This window comes from Balaenoptera borealis (genome assembly GCF_965194805.1).
Source record: "Balaenoptera borealis genome assembly, chromosome: 1".
Lineage (NCBI taxonomy): Eukaryota > Metazoa > Chordata > Mammalia > Artiodactyla > Balaenopteridae > Balaenoptera > Balaenoptera borealis.
The window spans coordinates 144,847,905-144,873,864 of record NC_138860.1 but is presented as its reverse complement, the minus strand read 5'-3'; the positions used below and the strand labels follow the sequence as shown (position 1 = coordinate 144,873,864).

The 25,960-nt window shown below is 40.7% G+C and overlaps 1 long non-coding RNA gene across 1 annotated transcript; it reads right to left on the bottom strand.

Moving 5' to 3' along the window:
- Positions 1-3,261: 3,261 nt before the first annotated feature.
- On the bottom strand, positions 3,262-17,246 carry LOC309613565. Its single transcript, XR_014235792.1, has 2 exons — positions 4,033-17,246; positions 3,262-3,965 (listed from the first exon to the last, which is right to left on the bottom strand). It is a non-coding gene; the product is annotated as an uncharacterized lncRNA (long non-coding RNA).
- Positions 17,247-25,960: the final 8,714 nt, after the last annotated feature.

The window sequence follows — 25,960 nt, the reverse complement described above, 5'->3', positions numbered from 1 at the left end:
AGAAGAAAAAGTTCCATAGATCTGTTGTACCACCACATGCATGTAGTTAACAATACTGTAATGTACACTTAATAATTGTTAAAAGGGTAAAATTGTTATGTGTTTTGTTACCACAATTAAAAAAAAAATAATGACTACAATTGTGAAGACGACTCTCCATTTCAAAAGTTTCTCCTAAAAGCCAAAGTCACTCTTGAACCCCTGGGGAACAACTACAGAATTCCACACAAAAGCAAACCCTTATTTCAGAAATAAACTTTGATGTTTGAAAATGAAAGACAAAAAGCTGTTTCTTGGGGGCAGAGAGAGAGGACTTCTCTCAACTTCTCTCGGCTTGAGAGGCATATAGCAACCTGAGAGCTGTTCCCTGTCCTTCATCTCTGAGCTCCCTGCTGCCCCAGCCTCAGCCCTCTGGACACCCTACCTTTCCCCATGCTTTTACACCTCTGTCTGCTGCATCCTCCTTCCTGGCCCCTCTTGAGTCCTTCATTCCTCTCAGTGATCCTCATCTCCCTCCCCTCTCCTGCAACTAGCCTTTATATAGAATTAAGGCATAGATATCCTTTTACATTTGTGGAATTACTGAATTTTTTTAAAGGGGTGACATCCCTGTTAATTTAGGAAATTCCAATCATTCCCTTTTCATTAAAAATTCAAGAGAGTTGGACATTTTGTATTCAAGTCATTCATTGAACAAATATTTTCCAGGCCACAGCTCCGTCTGGGAATGTATTTGTGAAAAAAACAAAACTGGATCCCTGCCCTCATGGAGTCCATGATCTTGTAGGGGAGACAGATTAGAAAAGAAGCAATCAAAATATGGTGTGAACAAACTCTTGCATAGGGCTCTTCATAGCAGCACAATTCACAATAGCCTAAAGGTGGAAATAACCCAAATGTTCATTGACAGATGAATGGGTAAGCAAAATGTCATATACACACACCATGGAATATTACTCAGGCTTAAAAAGGAATGACTATCTGATACATACTATATACTATGGATGCACCTTGAAAACATTGTGCTAACTGAAAGAACCCAGACACAAAAGATCACATATTGTACCATTCCATTTATATGAAATAGACACAAAAAATAGATTGGTGGTTGCCAGGTGCTAAGGGGTAAGGGGAAATGCGGAGAGATTGCTTAATGGCTACTGGGTTTTCTTTTAGGCCGATGAAAATGTTTAGGAACTCGATAGAGGGGGTGTTTGCACAGCATTGTGAATGTGCTAAATCTGCTAACATTGTGAATGTACGGCTGAATTATATACTCTAAAATGGTCTAGTTTTATGTTACTTGTATTTCAATTTATTTTTTTTAAATGTATGGTGTTAAAAGTGCTGTGATGGAGTAAGTACAAGATGAAATTTGTTTAGGATAAGTTTCGTGGAGGAGATGCCCTACGAGGTGGAATTTTCATCCATTACACAAATATTTATCAAGGCTTTTCTGCACAGCAGGCCCGGTTCTAGGTGCTGTGGATACAACTGTGATGACAACAGGCAACCTCCCTGTCCTGTCACATTTGGCAGGGGAGCATGGGAGAGGCAAACAAAAATATAATGAAAATATTTTATATTATGTTAGTAGGTGATAAATGCCGTGGAAAAACATAGTAGAGTCAAGGGCTTAGGGAGTTCTAGAGATTGATGAAATACAGCAAAATTATCCAGACAAAAGGGAAAATGTTCAAAGGCCCAGGAGAAAGAGAGTCTGACATTTTCACTAAACCTTATAAAATTTCTTTCTACTTGTATGTGGATAACTTGTGAATCTTCCCCATCCTGAGCCAGCTTAATCTTTCTCCTTTATTCCTCACCTCAGTTAATGTTATCTGTCAAGCTAAAACTTTAGTGCTATTTTTAGCATGTTCCTGTTCTGTAAGACTTTAAGATAATTTTCCAAACAGAAATATTTTAGTTGCTGTTCACTGAAGATTCTGCAGTGCTATTAACTCTAAAATTAATATTTAAACATTTAAATGCATGATTTTCTTAGATATGCTGCAATCTTAAGAATGATTTTGTGATATCCTAGGCCAATATTTTTTCCACTGAATACTTCTCCAATTTTATAATTTGAATTAAGAGGGAAGAATAGGATTACCTTTTAGAAATTCTAATCACAGCTAAGTTTTTCAAGATTATTTCTACTCCATGAAACAAACTAACATTGATTTTATTAACTCTGTGGTAAAAGCTATAAAAAAAAAAAATGAGAGAGCTGATCAGTAAAAGAAAGATACCTCTGACCAAATACATTCTGGTGCTTTTCTCTAAAGAATGCTGCTTTTATGCTTTTGTCAGAGAATCTTAGAGTTTCCAGCTTTCCACTGTAAACATCTTCTCTCTGTTCTTCCCCAACCCACCCACGAAGTCCTTTCTATTGTTCTTTTTTTTTCTTTCTTTCTATTCTTCTTTATCAGGTGCTAGAAACATCCATTCCCCAATTTTTCCAGGACTATAATAAAAGCGCAGGATTGAGGGTCAAGAGGGGAAGACATGTCACCATAATGAGCCAGGCTCCTTGAACCAAAAAGCCTTGGCTCAGGAGTCTCTGGTGATCAGGTGGTACTGAATTCAGCTTCCTTTTGTTCCCCCTACCAACTGCACCCTCCCACCCCACTCCACTCCCTCTGAAAGGATGCAAATGATGAGGTCATTAGAATAATAATACAACTTCAGAGCCCCAGATTCACAGACAGCAGCTGAGTTAAGGCGGACCTGTGCCTCTTAATCATCATAGTTTCTCCCTCATCTAGAAAAGATACAAGAGCCTATACTGAAAGGAGTGTGCGGCTTCTCAACTTCCCAAGTCACAGAATCACGTGTCACAGGGATGATTTGCTGTGACTACCCCAGACGGAAATAGAAATAAAATTCTAGGGCAAGAATGGACTAAATTTGACATTGGAAGTTGAGTTGGAATCCATATGTTGTGCCCTTACTTCTTAGTGCAACCTCCATCAAGTCACTTTACTTCAAAGCTTAGTTTCCTCATCTGTGAAATGGAATGCCTACTTCTCAGAGTTGTCTTCCATAGGTGGAAAAATTTGGCACATAGTAGGTACTGGAAAAAGATGAATCTCAACAGATGTTTGCTGAAATTTCCATCTTGCTGCAGATTGCATATTCAAAATGTTGTGCACTTGAGGCCTGTGTTGATAAAACAGCTGGGTGGTTACCAGTGTCTTTTTCTCAATTTATGGCCAGATGTTCTGTGCCCCATGCAGATCCAGCTAATGCAGTACATTACCCACATAGTATCATTTATTGGATAAAAGCAATGTGCAGTAACTTGAAGCACAGAAATTAAGAGTTAAGGGAAAGGAGGAAAGTGTGTCATATGACAGTCAAGTTTAAGACTTCCAAGTCTTCCCTTATAATACCCCAAAATAAGGCCCATCTTCCTCATAACAGTCCATCAGTTAAAAAGAAGGCACCTTAGAGATTACATAACCTGAACCACAACTGAAGAATGGAAAAACTGTGGCCCAGAAAAGTCACATGATTGCCCCAAACTGACAGCTATTTAGGACCAAAGCTTGGACTAAGCCCCAATAATCCTAATTCCCAGTCTTATGCTCTTTTACTCATATCCCCAGCCTCCCTTAGCAGAAAGCAATAGAGACCATTTTTCAAACTGGAAAGAACCTTGGAGTTTATCTAAAACATAAAAATTAGTATCATTTATTAAACACAGCATGCCCTATGTAGGGATTATCTGCAGTTTACAGATGAGTGGAACTTAATATTCAGATGGGGAGAGTAACTTATCCAAGGTCACAGAGGTAGTAAGTGAGGAGTTGAGATCTGAATCCAGGTAACCTGACTCATGCCCTTAACTACTCCTCAACCATGATTTAAGCAAATTCTATTACCTATTAATAAAGGAGACAAATAATAGATTGGAAAGAACTTGGAATTAGGGTTAGACAAACCTGATATCAGAATCTGTGCTCTGCTACACACTGCTATTCACCAAGAGATTTTTTTTTTTTTTTTAAATGCAGTGGGGAAAGATACCTAATCTTAAGTTAGTTATAACTTCCCTAGCTGTGTGACAGTGTCCTGGTTAGTAGTGTTTCTCTCCCTCCTGGTAGACTACAAACTCACTAAAACAGAGTAGGATCCACATCTTTCAGCTTCACTATTGTATTTCCAGCATCTAGGAAAGTGCTTGGCACACGGTAGACACCCAATAAATAAACATTTTATTGAGTGAATGGGAACCCCAGAAAGTCACTTTCTCTGCTTTGGCCTCACATTTTCCATTTATAAATGTACTTTTCTGCAAGAGCACTTTCCAGATCTTAGATTTTCTGAATATTTGATTCTGGGATGGCCGGAGAGATAGTGTGAGTTGCAGCTTTTGGAATGTCCGCATATATGAAGCTACTTACAGACAGCAGCACTTGAGTTTCTAGCAAAATAAGGCCAAGAAAATTAGATATTTGTAAGTGGAAGAGGCCACAGCTCAGAAAGAATCTGAGAAACTTTGAAGATGGCTTGATCTTGGAAGAGCCCAAAAGTCTCAGTGAATTGGTCAGCTTGGATTTATGACCTCAGGCTGTATGGATTTACTATCAATAGGCAATGCCTGTGGGTTCCAGTGATCAGCAACATCCTAATGAGAATGTGGATGAATCAATAATTAGTGTCTGAGCCACATTAGCATAATATAGCAGCACAACAGATTTTCATTCAATATTCATTATATCTCATCCTTCCTTCTGAACTCCAAACACATATACTTAACTGCTCACTGTACATTTCCACATGAATGTCACACTAACATCTCCAACTCAATATATCAAATCTGACTTCAATATTTTTTAGCTCTCAACTTCATTCACTCTCCATTATTCAAAGCTCATAGCCCAAACAAAAATCCCGAAGGCCTCCTAGACCTCCTTCAATCTCCTTCCATTAAAACGCACTGATTCCATCTCTTTATTATCTCCCACACTTTCCCCTTTCTCTCATTCTCCCACCACGTATACCCAGTTCAGGCCCTCATAACTGTTTGCTCAAACTGTTGCAACTCTCTTCTAAATGATCTCTTGTATTCTAACACTGGCTGCCCAAATACAATCTCCACACTACACCCAAACAAAGTATTCTTTCTAGGATTAAAATCTGGTCATTTCACTCCCTGCATAAATTCTGTTCATGCCTCCTTTACTTATAGGCTATGTCCAAACCTCTTATCTTGCAGTCATGACTTGGCTCTTGCATACCTCTCTAGATTCATCCATCAATGGTCTCCCACTTGCCTCATATGTTCCAGCCCCAACTCTTGCCCTTTTCCAGAGACTTGGCATCCCTGAAATGAGATGGTGTGGCTGTCCATGGTGCTGAATCAACTAGCATTGGCTGTTGCAGTTTTCTATGGGATGCTGGACCCTCTTCTCCAAATGCTCCTAGAACTCTAAGTGTTTCTTTGTTTTTATTTTCTGTATTGATGAAATCGTTGAAATTTGTCATACAACAAAAATATGCCTTTTTCATCTTTACATACTTGGTTTAGATGGTTCTATTTTTCTTTTGTGTTTTTAGTGTTTGGAAAATAAAATGGGAAGAAACATTTATGAATCTATGTACCAACATGTTTTACTTGGTTTCTATAAACATTTATTGATTATCTATCAAGATACTGGTAGCACTGTATCAGGTATTAGGCAAAAGAAAGGAGAAAAGAGTCTGTACCCTCTAGGAGCTCACTGTTAAGGAAAGATGTAGATATGCAAGTAAGTAATTAGAATGTAGTGTCAGTAAGGGATAGAGGAGGTATACAAATGAGTTCATAGAAATCATGGTAATGGGACACATATTAAAGCCTAACATTGTATTAAATATTTAATATACATTGATTCTCATTCAGTCCTTACAACAACTACACATGATAAATATGTTTATTGTCTTTATTTTAAAATTTAGAAAACTGAAGCTCAGAGTGTGGAAATTTCTCCAAAGTCACATGGCTACTACATAGTGTAATCTGGATTTGAACCTAGGTCTGATGTCTCTAGTAATATCACTTAACTCCTTCCAACTCTAGCTTGCTTTTGCCCCAGGAGTATCTAATCATGCCTAAGGATTAGATAATGAAAGCTATCAAAGGAGAGACTGGGGTCATTGGTGCATTCAGTTCCACTTCAACTTCCATTTAAGGGAAACATGGGATTGTAGAATCTTTGGATTGGAAGTGGTTTTTGGTATCAGATAGTCTAAAACTCTACAGATGGGTGAATTGAGACCCAAAGAGGTTTTATTATTTATTCAGTGTCACATAATCATCAAATACTAAGTTTATATCTACAACTACTAGGTTTCTCAAATCTGAGGCTGTTACCATTTCTACCTCACTGCATGGGTAGTACTCCAAAAGATGGAGAAAAAATGGCTAGAGAGTGAGATCAAAGCAAGAACAGGGGATGGGTGGGGTAAAATGATGTTTTTTCTTTGTATGTTCCACATTGGCCAAATTCCTGGTAATTATTAATATTCAGTAAAACTTTTTAGTAAATGAACTAAATGTAAACTGGACCAATGAACCCCATCTGGGATCAAAGTTCAGTTAAATTTTGATAAGGAATATGTATTAAGTAAAAATACCAGTTTCCCTCCCTTTCTAATATGTGCTTCATTAAAAAAAAAAAAAAGACTTTGCTGAGCAGTTACTAAATGTCAGTCAATATGTTAAGCGCTTTACACTTATTATCACATTTAACTTTTTAACAATTTTAACAAGCATATGAGTTAAGCGTGTTAATATATTGTCCCATTATGATGAGGAAACTAAGAGGTTTAAGAGTCACTCAAGATTAGAAGCTATGATAGAGATAGCTGGGATTTAATTTCATGTAGTCTGACTTCAGAATCCATGAGCTTAATCACTACACCATACTCCCTGCCAACCTCACTTCAGTGGAACTAAGAAAACCTGTCCTTTTTTTACCCAGAATAGGAAGGAGGATTCTTTGGTCCACGTGAACCAGTGTGGTAATATCAATTTTGAAAACTGGAGAGAGGAAACTGCATATAGGTTGAATGAAAGAGGAGAAAACATTAGTAGAAGTGGTCTGGGGAGAGTCCACTGTTTCCTGATCTCAATGAACTCCCTTTTCTCCCAGGTCTGCCTCACAAAGGGTCAGAGAGAGACATTGATTCTCCCCTGCAAACCTTAAATGATCCTCAGCCAGATGGATTCCACCAGGTGAAATCACTTTGGTCACTACATGTGCCCCATCCCTAATCATACCCTTTTCCCAGGACACTCATGATCTCTGATGAGAAATGGTTCTAGAGTCCCATTTCATGATGCCAGCTGAGACCTGATTATTCCTGGAACCACAATTTTTAAGGCTGGAAAAGCATTTACCATTCCCTTGTCCTCAGACTTTCAAACCTTTCCTCACAGAGTCCAGGGTCCAGGGGAACATCTTTGGAGAGAAGACAAGATGGAAGTGGGAGGGTTAGGGCTCCTGACTTCAACTTCAACCAGCTCACCTGCTCTAGTGTCCTTTGAGAGAAGGATTATTGTATAAGGCTTTAGAGCTGGGGCACTCAAATCAGATAGCCTACGTCTGAATCCAGCTCCACCACTTACTGCCTGTGAGACTAGGGTAAGTTACTTAACCACCTGTGCCTTGAGTGCCTTGTCTTTAGTATTTAGATAATAACAGTATTTATAGGGTTGTTGGGAGGATTAAAGTTGTGTATAAAGCACTTAGAATAATTCCTGGTATGATATAAGCATTCAATAAATTTTAGCATTATTATTTTGCTTACTTTCTACATTGGTTTCTGTGTTTAGATTCTATAACTACTATTTTTTTTTTTTTTGAGAAAATCAATGGTTGCATTGGAAAAGTGACTTTTGCATGTTTTCACAACAAGTTAGTGTGGAGCTGAACTCAGAACCCAGGCTTCCTGATTTCTTCCTAGTGCTCATTCTTTTAGATCACACCATGTTATCCTTGCTACCCCCATCCCTGGTGATCATGAGAAGGACCCCTGAGCAATCTTGTCTTTCATCATATTCTTTATAAAATGGGATTGGGTCATCAAGAATCCTTGCATTTTTTCTGCTGGTAAAAATATTGGGAGAGTCAAGTGGACCTTAATTTAGTGAGTTGGTAGTGAGAGTGGGTAGAAGATCACCTATGCAATTTCTATTCCCTCTGCCTAGATGGAGATCTTGAAAGAGATCACCCCCCAGATCTTGAAAGAGCTGGTTGCAGTTCAAATATCCCTTAATCCAAAAGGCCTTCCCTGACCACTCAAACTAAGGTATCACCCTGCAGTCACTCTCTACCTCATCATTTTATTTTCTTCACTGCAGTTACCACTACATATCTGAAATTTTAATGTTTTCTTACTTATATTTTGTCTGCCCTACTATAAAATCTGTAATATAAGAAAGTTGTATGTCTTGATCTCTGCTATGTTCCTAGTACTTAGAACAGTGTCCAATATGTAGTAGATTCTCAGTATATATTTGTTTAGTGGATGGATGTATGGATAGCTGAAAGGGAGGAAGGAAGGAAAACTGAAATGGAAAGGAGGGAAGAAAGGAGGGAGGGGGAGGGCAGATGAAAGGATTGATGGACAGATGGATGGATGGATAAATGGATGGATGGGTGGATGGATGAATAAATAAAAAGAGAATGAGGGAGAACTTTGTGCACTATAGGACCTGTTTTAGTTCCTTAGACTTACACTTTGAATTGGAACAGAATGGTTTTCAGGGGTCACTCAAGTCACACAAAATCTAAAGGAGAAAAGAAGGCCACATAAGGAATCACAGGTCTGAAAAGTATGAATATGTACAGTCTTATTTAAAGTGAGGAAGACAAGATGTCAGCTTATAGCTACAAGGGAGACTAAAGACTAAGTGTCAACAGAGGTATTGTGTTGACCAAAAAGTTCGTTCAGGTTTTTCCATAAGATGTTACAGAAAAACCCGAATGAACTTTCTGGCCAACCCAATAAAAGGAAGGGTCAGGTTTAGCTGACAAAAGGTTGGGAGGAGAAAGAAGAGAAACAATCCATGTTGTGCTGTGTGAAGAGCAGTGGGCGAGAAGTCAGACTACACTACCAGCTGTGTGGATTTACACATCTCACCTGACCTCTGTGAGTCTGTTGACCCTAGTTCCCATATTGTTTTCTATATGTGAAGAGAGGGACAGAAATTGTGTGCTTCCTAGGGCTGTTGTGTGGGTATACTAAGATAATGAATATGAACTGCCTTGTGAACTCTCAAGTGCTGTGGACACAAGTGTTCTATTCATTATTAAGAGAGAATAGAAACATTGCTGTTTAGCCTCTGTCCTTCCCTTTAGGGTTTCAGTGAGGGCACAGGATGAATCTCTCGCCTTTGGTGCAAGTCTCCAGTGCTTGTCACTGTACTCGACAGGTAGTGGGCACTCCAAAATGTTTGCTTAATAATAAAATGGCATAAAAACAGGAGGAGTACCCCTTTTCATGAAGGAGGCTTTGGAATGGGACCAACCTGAGTCCGAATCCTGCTGTGCCACTTCCTAGTAGTGTGACTGTAGGTAAATTATTTAAACTCTTTGAGCCCCAGTTTTCTCAGCTGTCAAAACAGTGCTGCTTACACTATTTACAATAGCCAAGACATGGAAGCAACCTAAGTGTCCATCGACAGATGAATGGATAAAGATGATGTGGGGTGGGTGTGTGTATGTGTGTGTGTGTGTGTGTGAATATTAGCCATAAAAAAAGAATGAAATAATGCCATTTGCAGCACATGGATGGACCTAGAGATTATCATACTAAGTGAAGTGAGTCAGACAAAGACAAATATCATATGATATCACTTATATGTGGAATCTAAAAAAAAATGATACAAATGAACTTATTTACAAAGCAGAAACAGGCTCACAGACATAGAAAACAAACTTACAGTTACCAAAGGGGAAAGGGTGGGGAGGAATAAATTAGGAGTTTGGGATTAACGGATACACACTACTATATATAAAATAGATAAACCTGTATAGCACAGGGAACTATATTCAATATCTTGTAATAACCTATAATGGAAAAGAATTTGAAAAAGAATATATATACATATATGTGTATATATATATATATATATATATATATATATATATATATATATATATAACTGAATCACTGTGCTGTGTAACTGAAACTAACATAATATTGTAAATCAACTATACGTCAATAAAAAGTTATAGAATAATATGAATAGGCAAAAAAAAAATGCTGCTAAGTTCATAAATTTGTTGTGAGGACTAAATTAATTGATGTTATAGAAGGGGGCTCCTGAGCACACAGTAGGTGATTTAAAGAAAGTATCTCTTGTGATAAAGATGAAGGAAGATCATTAAGCATCAGAGATAAAAGGGATGAGAGATGACATTGGTGTCCCAGTGGGGTGGAGAAAAATGGGATGGATTCTTGACCATCACTTCATCTTGCACTGCCCCAGGAACATAATAGCTGTAAGTCAATTTCCTGCTTGTTGGGCGTGTAGCGTGAGCCTCAGATGAGAGGACGGTTCATATGGCCAGCTGAGCAGGCGAGGACACGGACCTGAGCTGTCTCTGCCTCTACTCCCTGCCTCAGTCTTCTCTTCTATAAAATGGGGAAGGGAGAACTAGGTAATCAAAAAAGCCCCTTCTGGATGTAAAACCCCATTTCTCCAAAGGAAAAATGATGGCAGCCTGAGGTGAGTGGATGGAAGAGGAAGATTTTCTCTTTTCTTGGCAGATGAAATGTGTATGTTGCTTATAGTCATGTTGAGAGGTTAATTAACATCACTGAGCCTGTTTTCTCATCTGTAACAGGGAATATTAATACTTCTCTTACAGGGTGGTTGCAATGTCAGAATGAGGTGATATGTGTTGGGCACAAGACAGGCTCTCATCAAATACTCAAAATATTCTCATTCTCGACCACCCTCTCACCATCCTTCCCCATTCAGGCTAGGGCTCTTAACCCTCCCTTACTCTACTGCTGTGACTAGCTTCGAAGTGCCTCCCTGCTTGGCGTCCAATAAATGCATCTGCTTCTCAATGAACATAAAGGGAAAAGCTCCCATTCAGCCCCTTCAGCCCACCTTCCACTGGGCTGTCAGGATTATCCTCAGAAGCAAAGCTCTGATTTCATTACTCCCCTGATCAAAAGACATCTGTGGCTCTCTCTCCATCACCTTAAAGCAAGGACCACAGTGCTTGGCCTCTCTCAGTACTGTTAATTCACCACTACTTGGAACAACCCATTTCCCAGCCAACCAAAACTCAGCTGCAGGTTCCTGTTTTTCCACCACCCCCATGCCACCTATAACACCAGCAAAGGAAAAGAATTATGTCTGCTTCTGGATACTGAAAGCCACATGGGGATATTTCACCCTGGTGCAGTCCAAATCAGAATCTGCTGCATCAAAGTGGAAGAATTTCTGCGTTATTTGTTTTTCTCATGAAAACAGTACTTCCTCAGTAATGAATTCATCAGGGGCTCTTCCAGCCCCTAGTCTCGGGCGTTCCCCTAACATAACAATGCTTAATTTCCTCCATTTCTCCTCCTCTAATGGGGGCTGTCAAGTACCCTCCTCCCAGCATCCTGGCAAAAGATGCATAAATCCAACTGGAAGCTTTGCATGACTGTCACATTTCTGTTCTAATCAGCAGCCCTTCCCCCCATCTCCCCTTTACTCCAGGGACCAGAGATACTCCAATCTCCCTCCTAAGCTCCCCCCATGCTGAAGAGGAGTTCTGGGCCTCCTCTCCCCATCCCTCCCGCATCCCAAGAGGTTGTAGCCATTCATTATCCAAGGAGGTTCCTGCTCAGAGGTTCATTTCATCTATCAGTTCTGAGCTTCACCTGTGACTTGGGCCTTCCTTGGGTCACAATCTGCCCTCCTCCCTCCCCGTCCTGGGTCAATTCCATAGATTTTTGCTGCTGCCAAGAGCAGCTTCTAGGGAGCTGAGGAGGGGCATCAGGAGAGATTGCCTGTCTCAGCTCTGAGTGAGACACTGAGGAGAAATGGGACTTTTAACAACTGCAGCTCAGTGATGAGAAAGTGATGGGGCCCCACCACCACCACCCAGACCCTCCTCCGAGCCCTTTGCACTTAGCAGGTGAAACGGAAAACATTTTGATTCGGCCTAACTGGATGATAAATATGGGAGTCCAGCCCATACAGACGCTAAATCCATTTCCTGCTGCAGATGAATGGGCAGGCGGCTTGCAGCTTGATCAAAATTTTCCGTGGCTAGAAGCGGAAATGAAGGCGCCCATGCCATCACCCACTGAACTTGCAATAGCTGTTTATTCAGCTTTTATGAGAGGATCCTGTCCTCCACACAGGGCCCCCGTATTGCAGTTTTAACAGCAATGTGTGCTGGTGTATGTTATTGCATGATATTGTAAAATCAGAGCTTTAAAAAACACAAACAAACTTTGAACGTCATTTAGTCAGTGGAATCAACTCGCTCTTGTTATAAAGCATTGAAACCATTTTTTGCAAATTACATCTTACATGGTGTCTCCATACAGAAAATAGATTAAAAATGGAGCTTCTGTGTATAAATGATGTTCTTGAGAAACTTGGGGTTCCAGAGAAAGCCCTTTTGAAATACAGTGATTCATTCCAATCATCAAGCATACATAGGTATCTGTTCTACCATATCCTGGCATGCAACCACTAGCTTGATTAGCTCTAATGATGAGAAGCTCATTGGGTTACAAATAATGTCGTTCCTGTCCTAGAACCTCTTACTAATGAATTATGTGACCGTGGGCAAGTCATTGAACCTCACTAGACTTCAGTATCCTCATGTAAACATAAGGGTAAATAAGAACAACTGCCTGTTAGAAGGAAAAGATGAAATACCATGTATGGAAACATTTAAAACTCAAGAAATCAGTAGGCACACTGGTGGAACAGAGAGCAATCTATAAGTGAAAGGACTGAACTTGAAGTTGGATTGCAGTTCACACCTGAGTCTGCCACCTATTAACTGTTTGACTTTGGGCAACTTACCTAACCTCTCTGCACTTCAATTTTATCATCAATTTCATCATATGATTCACTGAGCTGTCTGAAGATTAAATATGTGACAGAGATGCGTTTTATAAAACACAGGGGATGATGATGATGATGATGATGATGATGATGATGATGATGGTGATTGCTATGAATAGGGTGCACATAGGAAGCCAGCCTCAGCCACCTTGACCTTGGTGGGGAGTTGACAGTTACCACATTCAGATCAAAAAGTTTCTGAGCCAGCTGGTAAGGACAATCCTCTGAGGCTCAATCAGGTTTCCTGGAGCATAGTAATTGTGTCATAAGGGGGAGGAGGATCACCATTCTTACGTGAGAATACTGAGGTCTAGTGAGGTTAAATGACTTGCCCGTTGTCACATAACTCGTTAGTAAGAGGTTCTAGGACTGGAATGATATTATTTTTAACTCAATCTAATGAGCTTCTTTTTTTAAAAAGTTTTTATTGGAGTATAGTTGCTTTACAATACTGTGTTAGTTTATACTGTACAGCAAAGTGAATCAGCTATATATATACATATATCCCCTCTTTTTTGGATTTCCTTCTCATTTAGGTCACCACAGAGCATTGAGTAGAGTTCCCTGTGCTATACAGTAGGTTCTTATTAGTTATCTATTTTATACATAGTATTTATCGTTAGAGCTAATCAAGCTGATGGTTGCATGCCGGGATATGGTAGAATGGATGTGTACGTATGCTCGACGATTGGAATGAATCAGTACATTTCAAAGGGCTTTCTCTGGAACCCTAAGTTCCTGAAGAATGTTATTTATTGACATGCTCCATTTTTATCTACTTCCTGTATTGAGATACTATGTAAGATGTTATTTGCAAAAGAAACAAAAACCAAAGAACAAAAAACACCTTCGTACACAATGCTAGATGCTTTATATGCAGAAAATCATTTAACTCCTGTTTGCTCTCAGATCTGTTCTCACCCTTCCCCAGTCCACTCTCTACCACAGGCAGGCTAACCCTCGCCAGCTACAAGTCCAAGGCTCGTTGCCAAGAGACAGGGTTTAGCCAATTAGAGGCAATGGGGGATATTGGAAGAAGGGGGGAAAAGAGAAGTCAGAGCGTTTCTCACCTCTCCCCGTTTGCTTTAGGCAGAGTCTCCAGCAGTGGCTGTAGCTCCCTAGTCAGCCCTTTACACCACGATCTGAGCTCCTGCCAGGCAGCGTGCCTCTTCAGTACCTCCCGGTCCTGACTGATCACCCCAGGATGGCTGCCTGCCAAGGTCCCGGCTCCCACTGGGCTCCGACACCAGGTCTCTGGTTAACACTGCCTTTAGCCTAGTGGTTTCCTACCCTTTCAAATCCTGGGATTGCCTCACCTTCCCCAGATTGCTGTGTTGCTCCTTCTACCACTCTATGACCAATTCATATAAAATTCCATTTATGGAATCACCCAACATGAGTTGTTTCCTATAAAACCCTGATGAATACACCCCCTAACAATTCTATGAAGTTATTATTTTTCCGTATTTACCTTTGAATGAACTGAGTCTCAAAGAAGTTAAATAATGTACTCAAGATTACAAAATAGAGAGGCTGAACTGAATCCAAACTCAGTCTATGAGACTTCCAAGGAAGTCTATGTTCTTTCCACCAAACCACAAGCCTTCCCTTGAGATTAGTTAAATCACGTGAGGCTAGAAGTCTCTCAATGCTGGAGAAATCCATGTCAAGAATTACCAAAAAAAAAAAAAAAAAAGAAAAACTTTTGATTTTGTTTCAGATTTTCATTTTTTTGGTATCGAGACCAGATGCTCTATTGTTTGACGCTCAATCTGCTTTTATAAAACCGACAGGAATAGAGTAAAAAGAAAACTGAAGATTAAGTGGGCTTCAGATTGAAGATCTTGAGTCTGCTCCTAACTTGACTATGAGACCTCAGGTAACACTGTTGTCCTCTTGGGGCCCCCGTTTCTGTATCTTTAAAATGGGGTCTTTGGACTCAGTTATCCAGCATTTTGATTCTAATGGTATGGTTATATAGTGATTTTTGCTTCACACTACAGTGAGACTTTACACATGCTGGAATATTTTTTGGCACATGAAACCCTAAATTAAAGTGAATAAAGGAAGTCTTTGGCATGCCACTCCTGAAAGGTTTTCAGACCCTGAATTAGAATGAGCAAAGGAAGACTTGGCAGGAGACTTCAGAAAGGTGGCTGACCCTGATTTAGATATTCAAGATGTTGTTAGGGAGATTGGAGTGCTTGGCTGGCTGCAGCTCATCTGGGGAAGGCTCATGGAAAAGGTGAGTTCAGAAAAGGGTTCTGAGTGAGGAAAGGCTCTGGCTCACATCCCACAGGCTTCTTCACTTCCAAGGGGGCACCTTGTACCCCACCTGCAGAACAAGCCCCACCCAAGTCTTTGGAAACTTACACTGTTCCTACTCAGGAGAAATCTGTGAGTCCAGGACCTTAATGGCACATAACAAGAGGATGCTGACCATGTTAGAACCTTGGTCTTGGTTTGAGTATCTGAGCTCCTTAGCCTGAGTCTCTGTTTTTCCCTTAGTTCCATGAAGTGGTACCCAGTGCCTTAGTCAGTGCTCTGGTGCCCATACCTGAATCATATTCCCACATCCCAGGGTGCAAGTCAAGGGGCTTGAGCAAGTGCCCACTGGAGAAAGTGTTGTCAGTAGCAATTGTCAGCAGTAGCTATCCAAGCCCTGTCCAAAGAGAAGTTCTCTAGCTCAACATCTGGACCTGACTGCTTCAAGGGAACAGGCATCCTTTTAAAGAAAGGGGCTCGTGTGAGCCTCAAGTTTAAGCAAGGTTCTTGCACAAGCCCACATATAATCATGGCCCCCACCTTCAAAGAGTCAAATACAAGAAACAGCTGGGAAAGATCAAAGGAGGGTCATAGGATAAAATTGCTCTTGGCCTTCTCACTCTCATCTGCAACAACTCTGAGAGCAGGGGCCACACTAGACAACAGGGGCCCTGCTAGAAGCAAGAGAACTTTAGCCAGGATGCTCGTAACGTGGATCATTGTACAGGGCAGGAAGGTCAATTCTGATTTTCTTGGGAAGGGGTGGGGCTGTTGAGATCCATAAAGGGACTGCTAGAGTCTTACTGGATGAACACTTCTAAAGAGGATGAATCTAGGTAATGGCAGAGCTGTTCCTGGATGTGGGGAAGTGAGGGAGGAAGCCAGTAGGTAAGGCTTGCAAGTTCAGGGCCAGAGGGAAACTACTAAATTGTTCAGAAAAAATGAGGAGCAACTGACCACTCCGGTCACTGGTTCTCCTTCTCCCCTCCTCCCTCTTGTAGCAGCAGCCTGTCCTTTAAATCCATCAGTGTGAAGGGATGCCTTGTTGTTGGCCTGCCCGGGGCACCCACTTATCCCAGACATGTCTCAGTCTGGCCTGACTCACAGGGTTACAGTGACAGCACATACAAGGTATGTCCTCCAGTGGACACACACGGGAAGCACTGATTTCTTCTCCAGAAACCTTCATTTTTCCTCTTGTGCCCAGATACCTCCCCTGCCTCCTCTAAATTGATCTACATTGCTAGGGTAGCAATGTAGGGAAAAGGTGATCCGTGTATACATGCTGATGTCTTCTTCCAAGTGCCATGCTTGAAATTAAGTCTGAAATCCAGCCTTCCTATTAGCAACAGTAATAAATGGTTATTGAAGATTGAAAAATGCTGATGAAGAAATAGAATTAGTCACCCATCAGTATGCTCAGACTCTCAGTAGACAGACATCAGGTGTGCGTCTAACATTTGTAGAGAAAGGAACCATCACCTAGGGATGAATAAACTTAGATTCAGAGTTTAGAGATTTGATCAAAGGCAACAGCTAATGGATGCCAGTTCTAACTGCAGACTCAGCTCTTTCTGCTTCATTCCAGCACAAGAGACTATCAGAAAAAAATGAGTCTGACCAAGAACGACACATTACACAATTCCAGGAGTCGCCATTCACAGTGAAATCTATATAAACACCAGTGCCTGGAGTTATGCCATGCAGTGCATAACTGGACGCACTGCATGCAACACTGGATCTATCCTAGGAAACTCCAACAACTCTTTTCCCAAAGGCCCCATTCTTTATTCATGCTCACTTCATGAATTCATGTTTTGAAATATTTAGTTTCTCAAATAAACTTCATTTTTAAGGTATAAAGAAATCACATTCCCATTGTTTTAATGATTCAAAATACTATAAAACATCTATTGATGTTTTTATCATCAGGAGATAACCAAGGTTACAATTTCAATTTGATTTCATTCCATCCAAACACTCAGATTTGACGTTTGAGTTAGCACATGAAACCTTAAAACAAGTAAACATTTTGTTTCCCTTAAACCTCTTGATATGTTAAAAATAACTAGAGAACCCCACTGCTACCTTGATATTAGTGCTGTCACAGACTTTAATTATCCATAAGATCCTGCTTTAGGAACCCTAGACTTCACTATACCGATATAACCAGGCTGGTCAATTGTTTATTGAGTTTGAAATTAGTGGAAATTAGTGGATGGGGAAAAAAAAAAAACCAAATCAAAACCTTTGTAGGAAATACCATAAAACACATACACGAAAAGATTTTCCCTATTTTAATTACATTTGTTAACATGGGCAGAATAGGATGACAAGAAAATACCAACGATTCTACTTTCTTCTTTGTTCACCAAAAAGAAAGAAGTGAAGCGAATTGGAATTATAATGTATTTTTTAATCTACTATGTGTCAGGAACTGTAATCATTACAAGTATTTCCCTTGTTTAATAAAAAAGGAAACTGAATTCCATTTAGCTAAATACATTGCCACATATCCAGTGAGTGATAAAAACCAGGATTTGAATTCAAGATTTCCTGGCTTAAAGTCTATGTGTATTTTTCCTTTATTATGCCATTTTGTCTCCTGAAGAGAAAAATAACTCAACAGACAATTACCAAGCTTTTGCTTTGTGTCAGGCATTCATTTTCACTCATTCAACAAATATTTATTGAGCCTCTAAGTAGATGGCAGACACTGTACCTGTTATATAGTGGCTCGTGGTCTAATGGGAGAGACAAGCAAGCAGCTCATGGGGAAACTGATAGAAATACAGTGGAAATAAACGGATGTAGACGTGCAGACGAGGGACCTTTCTTATTTTTGTTTTTCCCTTTTCTTTTCTCAATGTGGTTATCTCAGTGCTCCCAGGTCTAAAAACGATGGTCAAGGCATCAGCCCTATTCACATTCAGCCCAAGGATAACACTTGAAGCACATCGATAGAAGCAAACATCCCTCTTCTTGTAACATATTATAAAACATGCAGCACGTAAACCTGCCCCATCAAGGGAACCAGTGTAATTGGTGCACCTTCTCTCGTAGCATTTAAGGTGTTATCTCTATAAATACAGTGCATTTTGCTTTAATAAAAAATGAATTTTCCAGAACAGTGATAGTATTGACCTTACACATTATCCAAATAGAAATTGTAATGAAACAAGCCGAACAGTGAGTAGTTTTAATAGATATGCAAATATTGGTCTTTTCTTAAAGGTCTTTCGGCCTACTCACACGTGTCTCTTATGTGTCTGAGAGGGTGGATTCAGCCTGCATTTATAATCTAGGAGGACCTAGAGGAGGAGGAAGAAAGAGGGAGGAGGGAATGTTTGTCAAACAATTGTGGACACTAGAGTCCAGGAAGATTGTGCCTGAGTCTACAGCTTCAAAAACACATTTTGGGATAACTTCTGTGTGCTCAGTTCATTTATATGTGCTACCTCATTTGATCCACACAACCTACGACACAGGAATAGATGTTGCTGTTTTATGGGCGAGAAGACCAAAGCTCAGAAAAATGTGTAACTTCCCAAATTCATACAGCTAGGGAATAGCATCCCTGGAATCTGCATCCTAACCTTCCTACCCTCAATTAGTTGATTTTTCATCGAAAACTCACCTGGTCAAAGTCTAGCTATAATAATCAAACTGAATCCATAAATTCATTTCCTGATTAATTCAATGGACAGTTACTGAATGTCTCCTGTGTGCCAGGTCCTTTCCTAGGTATGATAAAAAATTATGAAATAACTCAGAAGTGGTTTCTGATCTAAAGTATTCTGAGGTTGTCAGGAGATGCCATACCGACTTCAAAGAAACTTAAAAGGAAATATAGAAGCAAACCCACAACTTATTTTTCCATAAGACAATATTTCCAAGACCCTTTAGCCAAATTCACCAGCCAGTCTCCACGTGTGAAGTGGACAGTTCAATTTCAGGGTTTCCATACAATGGTAAATGTGAATGAGAAGGTTATATGTTTCCATCCTTAATTATCTCTAGATAGATTATACACTTTGTGGTCTACCAGTGGAAATTTGCAGCTAGTTTATTGACCAGATTGAACTTGATGGGACGCAACCATGGAAGAATTTTATTTTTCTCCCATCACTCTTCTCCCTCAAGCTCTGATGAATCTACCCCTTAATAACTGTCTGACAGACCTCTGACCTTCCTGGTCACTTTCACAAATTAAACTGTCCAGCCCAGATTGGATCAGTTATCTCATCCCAATTTTATGCTCACTTCTTCCTCTCACTCCTGACCTTGGAGACCTAGGTATGAGGGACTTGTGGGTGAAGAGAAGGTTTGTACGGTCTCTGGACACCTCCCTCATTCCCTTTCTCCTCTGGGATGGTGGGGTAGAGAAAGAGACAATATAGTATAAGTATCTCCTACCTAGGGTTGTTTCCCTTTTTTCTTGACTAACTCTAGGTTGCCATTAATTCCTCCTGTGTTATAAGAAATCAAGTGATGCTTCTATCTTAGGCAAATGCAAAGTCTTAAGACCACCTAGAAAAGCAGGGGTCAGATTAGCCAGTCCGCTGTAGTGATAAACAGCACTGATTGTGCTTGATAACTAGAAATGAGATACCCATCTCCCCTCTTGAAAGCACCCCAGTCTCTGTAAGTATCAATACTTCTCTTGGAAGTCTCCTCACTTAGCTGGAGAGAACATCCACTGGGGAGGGAAAGAAAAGACCACAGCATTCCTCCCAAGCCAACAACTTCTAATCCTGGCCATCTTCCTCTCCTCCTCAGTCTTCTATTTATGCAAGCTTTACAGAAACAGATGGAGATGAAAACTGGGATGAAGGTTGAGGTTTCCAAAGTCCTCAAAGTAGTGTCTGCCCTCATTCACTCGGCACTTGATTCCCTTTGACCTGAACTTTGGGTTCTGATTGCCAATCTGGGCAACCAGAAAAGTTCTATTCAATAATCTACGTGTAGAATGATAGTATTGGCCTATATGTTGTCTATATGTCTGTAGGAACCTTGCCTGTTTGTGTGCCATAACACTATAGCTGGTATAAGACAGTCGAGGTCTGCTTATAGGGAGCTTACATTCTAAAAAAGAAATTTAAAAAATATACGTATTCATACATAACAACCAACAATACAAAACCAGTGACAAGTACTATGCAGTTTATTATCCTAGAAAGTAACTGAAGCAAATTTATATTACACGATTTAGAAAGGCTGTTCTACGGAGGTGACATCTGGGCTGTGATTTGAGTTAACAAGGCAAGAACCAGTATGGTAAGACCAAGAAAGAACATTTAAGACAGTGAGACTAGGTCACTGGAGCTTGTGCTCTGCAACAAGAGAGGCCGCGATAGTGAAAGGCCCGCGCACCGCGATGAAGAGTGGCCCCTGCTTGCCACAACTAGAGAAATCCCTCGCACAGAAATGAAGACCCAACACAGCCATAAATAATAAATAAATAAATGAATTTAAAAAAAATGATGGGTGGTTTGCACTAGGTCTACAGCAGTAAGAACAGAGAGAAGTGGGAGGATTGAATATACGCTTAGAAGAATAATGCACAACACTAGCTGATAAATTGGATGCTGGTGGTGAGGGAAGGAGAGAAATCTAAAGTAACATGCACATTTGGGGCTTAAGGAACTTTGTGGGTGGCAGTGCCATTTCTGGAGAGGAGGAATAATAGAGAAGAAGTAGTTTTGAGGGTCAAGAACTGTCTTTCAGTCATATAAAGCTGGAGATGACTCCATGTTAGCTTTCAAGTAAGAAAGTCTGGTGCAGTAGGCATTTAGAGACGTGAATGTGAAGTTCCTGAGAACATCAGGGTTAAGGAAGCATATTTAGAAACCACCAGCAAGCACGTATTTGAAGCTGTAAGACTGGATGTGTTCATGGGCATTTAAATCTTGTTAAAATGCAGATTCTGATTTAGTGGGTCTGGGGTAGGGCCTGATAGTATACATATCCAAGAAGCTCCTAGGTGATGCAGGTGCAGACCTAATTTTGAGTGGCAAGAGTGTAGAGAGGATGGGTAGACAGAGAAGGTGGACCAGGACAGAGGTCTCTGAAATCCAATGTCTACACCAGGTAAAGAGGGAGTCAGTACAGGGTAAGAGAGTGTCATGGACATATATACACTACCAAATGTAAAATAGATAGCTAGTGGGAAGCAGCCACATAGCACAGGGAGAGCAGCTTGGTGCTTTGTGACCACCTAGAGGGGTGGGATGGGGAGGGTGGGAGGGAGGGAGATGCAAGAGGGAAGAGATATGGGAACATATTGTATGTGTATAACTGATTCACGTTGTTATAAAGCAGAAGCTAACACACCATTGTAAGGCAATTATACTTCAATAAAGATGTTTAAAAAAAAAAAAAAGAGGGAGTCGGTAAAGGAGACGTCCCTCCTCCCCTCCCCTCAATTCTTTCCATCCTCCCTCCCTTGCATCACGCATAAACATTTATGAGACCAATTAGGTGTCAGGAGCTGTGCTGAACAGTTTCTTATGTTCCTCTATGGACTGACCGTTGCCAAACCTTAATTCAGTCTTTTATTCCGCAGGTAAATTTCCCATCCCCTGCTGCTAAGACTTTTCTGCTGAACTCAGAGGCTCTGTTTACCTGTTTCCAGAAATATCCAGATTAGAAATTAAAGAACGTAAACACCTGTTTGAAAGGATCCCCTCAGGAGCCTTAAGTACCTCTGGGCAGATGAAGCAGGGGGAACAGGAAAATGTGGGGATAGAAAGATTTGGCTAAGCTTGACGTTGGGGATGAGAAGAGCTGGCGATATAGAAGTTCAGCCATCATCCAAATGCAGCCAAGTGAGGAATACCTCCTTCTAATTTCAGGAAGGAAGAGACAGACTGTTTCCTTCAAAGTCAGGCCTGTGCTCCATCAGAACAAGTACTGATTGTGCTTGACAAAGAAAAAAAAAAGAAAAGAAAGAAGCATAACAAGGAAAAAACCCACCACCAACATCTAGTTAAGGGAAAACAACTCAGACTGAACATGACTCATCTGAAAGCAAACAAGTCAATTAAACCAAGGATGTCTCTGAAGCAACCCAGTCCCCCTCCAGCCCAGCTACTAAATTGCTTCTTGCTTACTTCTCAGCTCAAACACAGAAAGGAAACAGAAGGTAGGGACACAGACTAGATTTATGCATGAAGAAAACGATGGTGATAAAAGACAGCAATCAGAGCTGCCAGCCTCCCAACAGAGAACTGTTTAAAATAGCACACCATCAAATAAGAACTGCCTGTGTACGAGTCAAATCGTGTGATCCCCTTTGGACATGCTTTCCAGAATTCCAGAATAATATGACTAGTCTCCTTGCCTTTTTTCTTTTCTCCTCTCTCTCCCCTCTCTCTCTCTCTCTCTCACACACACACACACACACACCACACACACACAGTCAAAGGATGCTGGAATCCAGGATGGCTCTAAAGAGAGGAAAGTGAACTTGAGATCTATGATTTACCAAAATATTAGGTGGAGTAGGAAGATGATAGGTTGTTTTGTTCATGACTCTGTTCCCTCTATTTTTAATAACGAGAATGTCTTGCCCATGAGGAAGTGTTCCCAGAGTGAAAGCAATTTTGCACACATAATCTTATACCATACCACCCTTCATACCAACCTGTGAAGGAAGTAAAAATATTACCTTTCTTGTTTTCATACACAAAGAAACAGACTCAGAGTTATAATGGGATTTGTCCAAACTTACTTTGCAAATCAACACAAAAGGACATAAACCAAGGGTTTTGGCTCTCAGGTTCAGGGTTCTTTCCACTCTACCACACTAACTTTAAACTTTTGGTTTGCAATGTTAAGTGTGACAGTTTTGTCTTCAGGATATGGTCAAGCTGTGTACCCTCTTCCCTGAAGTGTGCTGAGTTCTCAGCTCGGGGGCATTTCCTCATTCTAGAACATGAAGGTCAATAAGTCAAGTCAATGAGTCTATCGTTAAGTGCTGATAGGTCAGAACTGTGCTAGCTAGAACAGAAGATACTGAGGAGTTTAGGATGTACTGGATGCTTCAGGAGTCAACAAATGCTTATGGCAGGAGGTATGAGAGAGGAGTTGTGTTAAGTAGCAAGAAGGGGAGAGTGATAATAATAATGATGGCAATAGTGCATTTATTCATTCAATTAGTATTTCTTATGTTCCAGGACCAGTGCTGTCAGTGGGAAGATGATGATGATGATAATGATGGTGATGGTGATGGTGATGGTGATGGTGATGGTGATGATAATGAAGATGACTGTCAATCACAGAACTGAAAGAGCATGGGTTTAGAAGTCAAACTAACGTAGGTTCAAATTCTAACTTCATCACTTACTAGCTGAGGGATTTTAGGCAAGGGGACTCATCCATCTTTGAGCGTCAGTACACTCCTCTCTCAAATGGAGGTAATATTAACTGCCTTGCTTGCCTTTATTTCATGTCTACCAAGTTGACCACCTACTCTGTACCAGGCAGGGTGCTAAATGCTGAGTACACACAGATGAATAAGACTCCACTTCTGCCCTTGAGGAAGCCACGTTCTAGTGGGGGATACAAAGCTATATTCCAACATCTACTGTTAGTACCTATGAAAACGGCAGGCATGTGTGTAAAATGCACTCTGGGAGCACAGGGAAAGGTGTGATTAATTCTGCCTGGATTCAAGGGAGGGCTTCAAGGAGGAGGTACTTCAGATGGACCATGTAGAATTTTTACAGGTGGAGGAGAGAGAATAGCGAATGCAAAGGCAGAGGAACTTGAAATAGTGGCTTTCTGTGGGAACGGCAAGCTTCTGTTGTGACCATAAAATGCATTTGTGGATGTGAAGGTGTTCCGGACTCCATAAAGCACCATCTCTGCACACTTAGGGGACATTTTGTTTATATGGATCCATGATCAGCGTGAAGTACTGAGGCTTCATCTCGTCTTGTAGCCTTTCTATCTTTATATCTGCCTTTACCCTGCTTTCCGCTACAGTTTCTGCAAAAAACACAGCCTCTCTTCCACAGCCATGGGGCTGGACTCCTTCAAGCAAAGGAGACAGAGAACACAGATTTTGTGAAAGGATGAAGAGGAATCACCCAGAGACACACTGCAAGAAGGCAGCTGTCAAGTCACCATCAGGAGCAATCAAGTGCACTTGCAGAAAGTCAAATACTGAACCAAGAGGACTTCAGGCTTTGGAGCAATCACATTAGGAACTGTAACAACTTATTTTCTAATTATACAGATAATACATACTCCTTATAGAGTATCTGGAAATACAAAAAAAAAATACTCAAAACTCTCATCATTTAGGTAAATAACTTTGATGATTTTTACTTTTTTTCCCCCAAATTGGAATTATTCTAAATAAATTGCTTTGTAACCAGACTGATTCCAATTAAAACTATTTTGTGAATATTTTCTCATCATGAAATTCCTCTGCAACATGATTTTTTTTTTAATTTGAGAGATTGCAGATATAAAAAATGATTCAGAAAACATAATGAATGCCCATGTACCTACCTCCCGGCCCCAAAAGTGAAACGCTACAGACATTTTTGAAGCTCTGGAGTCTGCCATGATTGCTGTGGCTGGCGATCTGCAGAGAGGCAGGCCACGGCCCCCTCTGACAAACCACAGCCTCAGCCCTCATGCCTGCTTCCTCACTACCGGGAAGTTCTCAGGCTGGCACAGTCAAGGCTATGTGTTTACAGAGAAATAACTCCATGGCTCACCTCAACAAGCTAGGTTTGGAGGTGTCCCTACTAGGTGCTTTCTGCTCTCCTATAAGTCAGACCACTAAGGAAAGGCTTTCATTGTGTCCACAAAACCCCACTGTGTGCAATGACCCATGTGATTGTTTTTATCCTTACTGGACTGTTTCTTCAGGGCAGAGAACTTGTCTTTGTTGTTCATCCCAGTACCTACTGTGGTGCCTAGTAAGTGCTTGCGAAAGAGTGGCAAGAACTTTCTAGCTCCAGGGCATGATAACCTAGAGGTTAGGTTAAGAACACGAGCTTTAAAATCATGAGGTTAAGGTTGATCATGAGCTTTAAAAGAATATGAGCTTTAAAATCAGACTCCGTGAGTTTCAGTCTCAGCTCTACCATCTTCTTGTTATTAAACTCTCTAAGCCTCAGTTGCATCATGAATAAAATTGAGAGAATCATAGTTCCTACCTGCCTCTCAGCTGTTCTCAGCCTTTGAGGCCAACAGCTCCTTTCTCATGGGCCCTTCACTGTGGCTTAATATCCCATCATGAAAACTCCATATCATGTTATTATGATAATAACATTCCTTTGGAATGCTGAATTAGCACATACATGCCCCCTTCCACTGGAAGCTGCCTCACCCCAGGCTCTACTAAGTGAGACGTGGTCTTTAAATTCCTCTGATTCCTAGCTGGTTGATTGGTCCAGAGATGGCACCTGCACCAAGCTTGGCTAAGAACTCTCTTCTCTGGGATTTTTGAAATAGAAACCCAGAATGCCAAGGTTGGTCCCTCCTAGAGACAGATGCTAAAAGATGTGAAACTCAAGCAGTTTCCTGTTATGTCTCTCATCCTGTGGGGAGAAAACTGACCTGTGGTGAGAGCAAGTGAAGTTAACACATGGA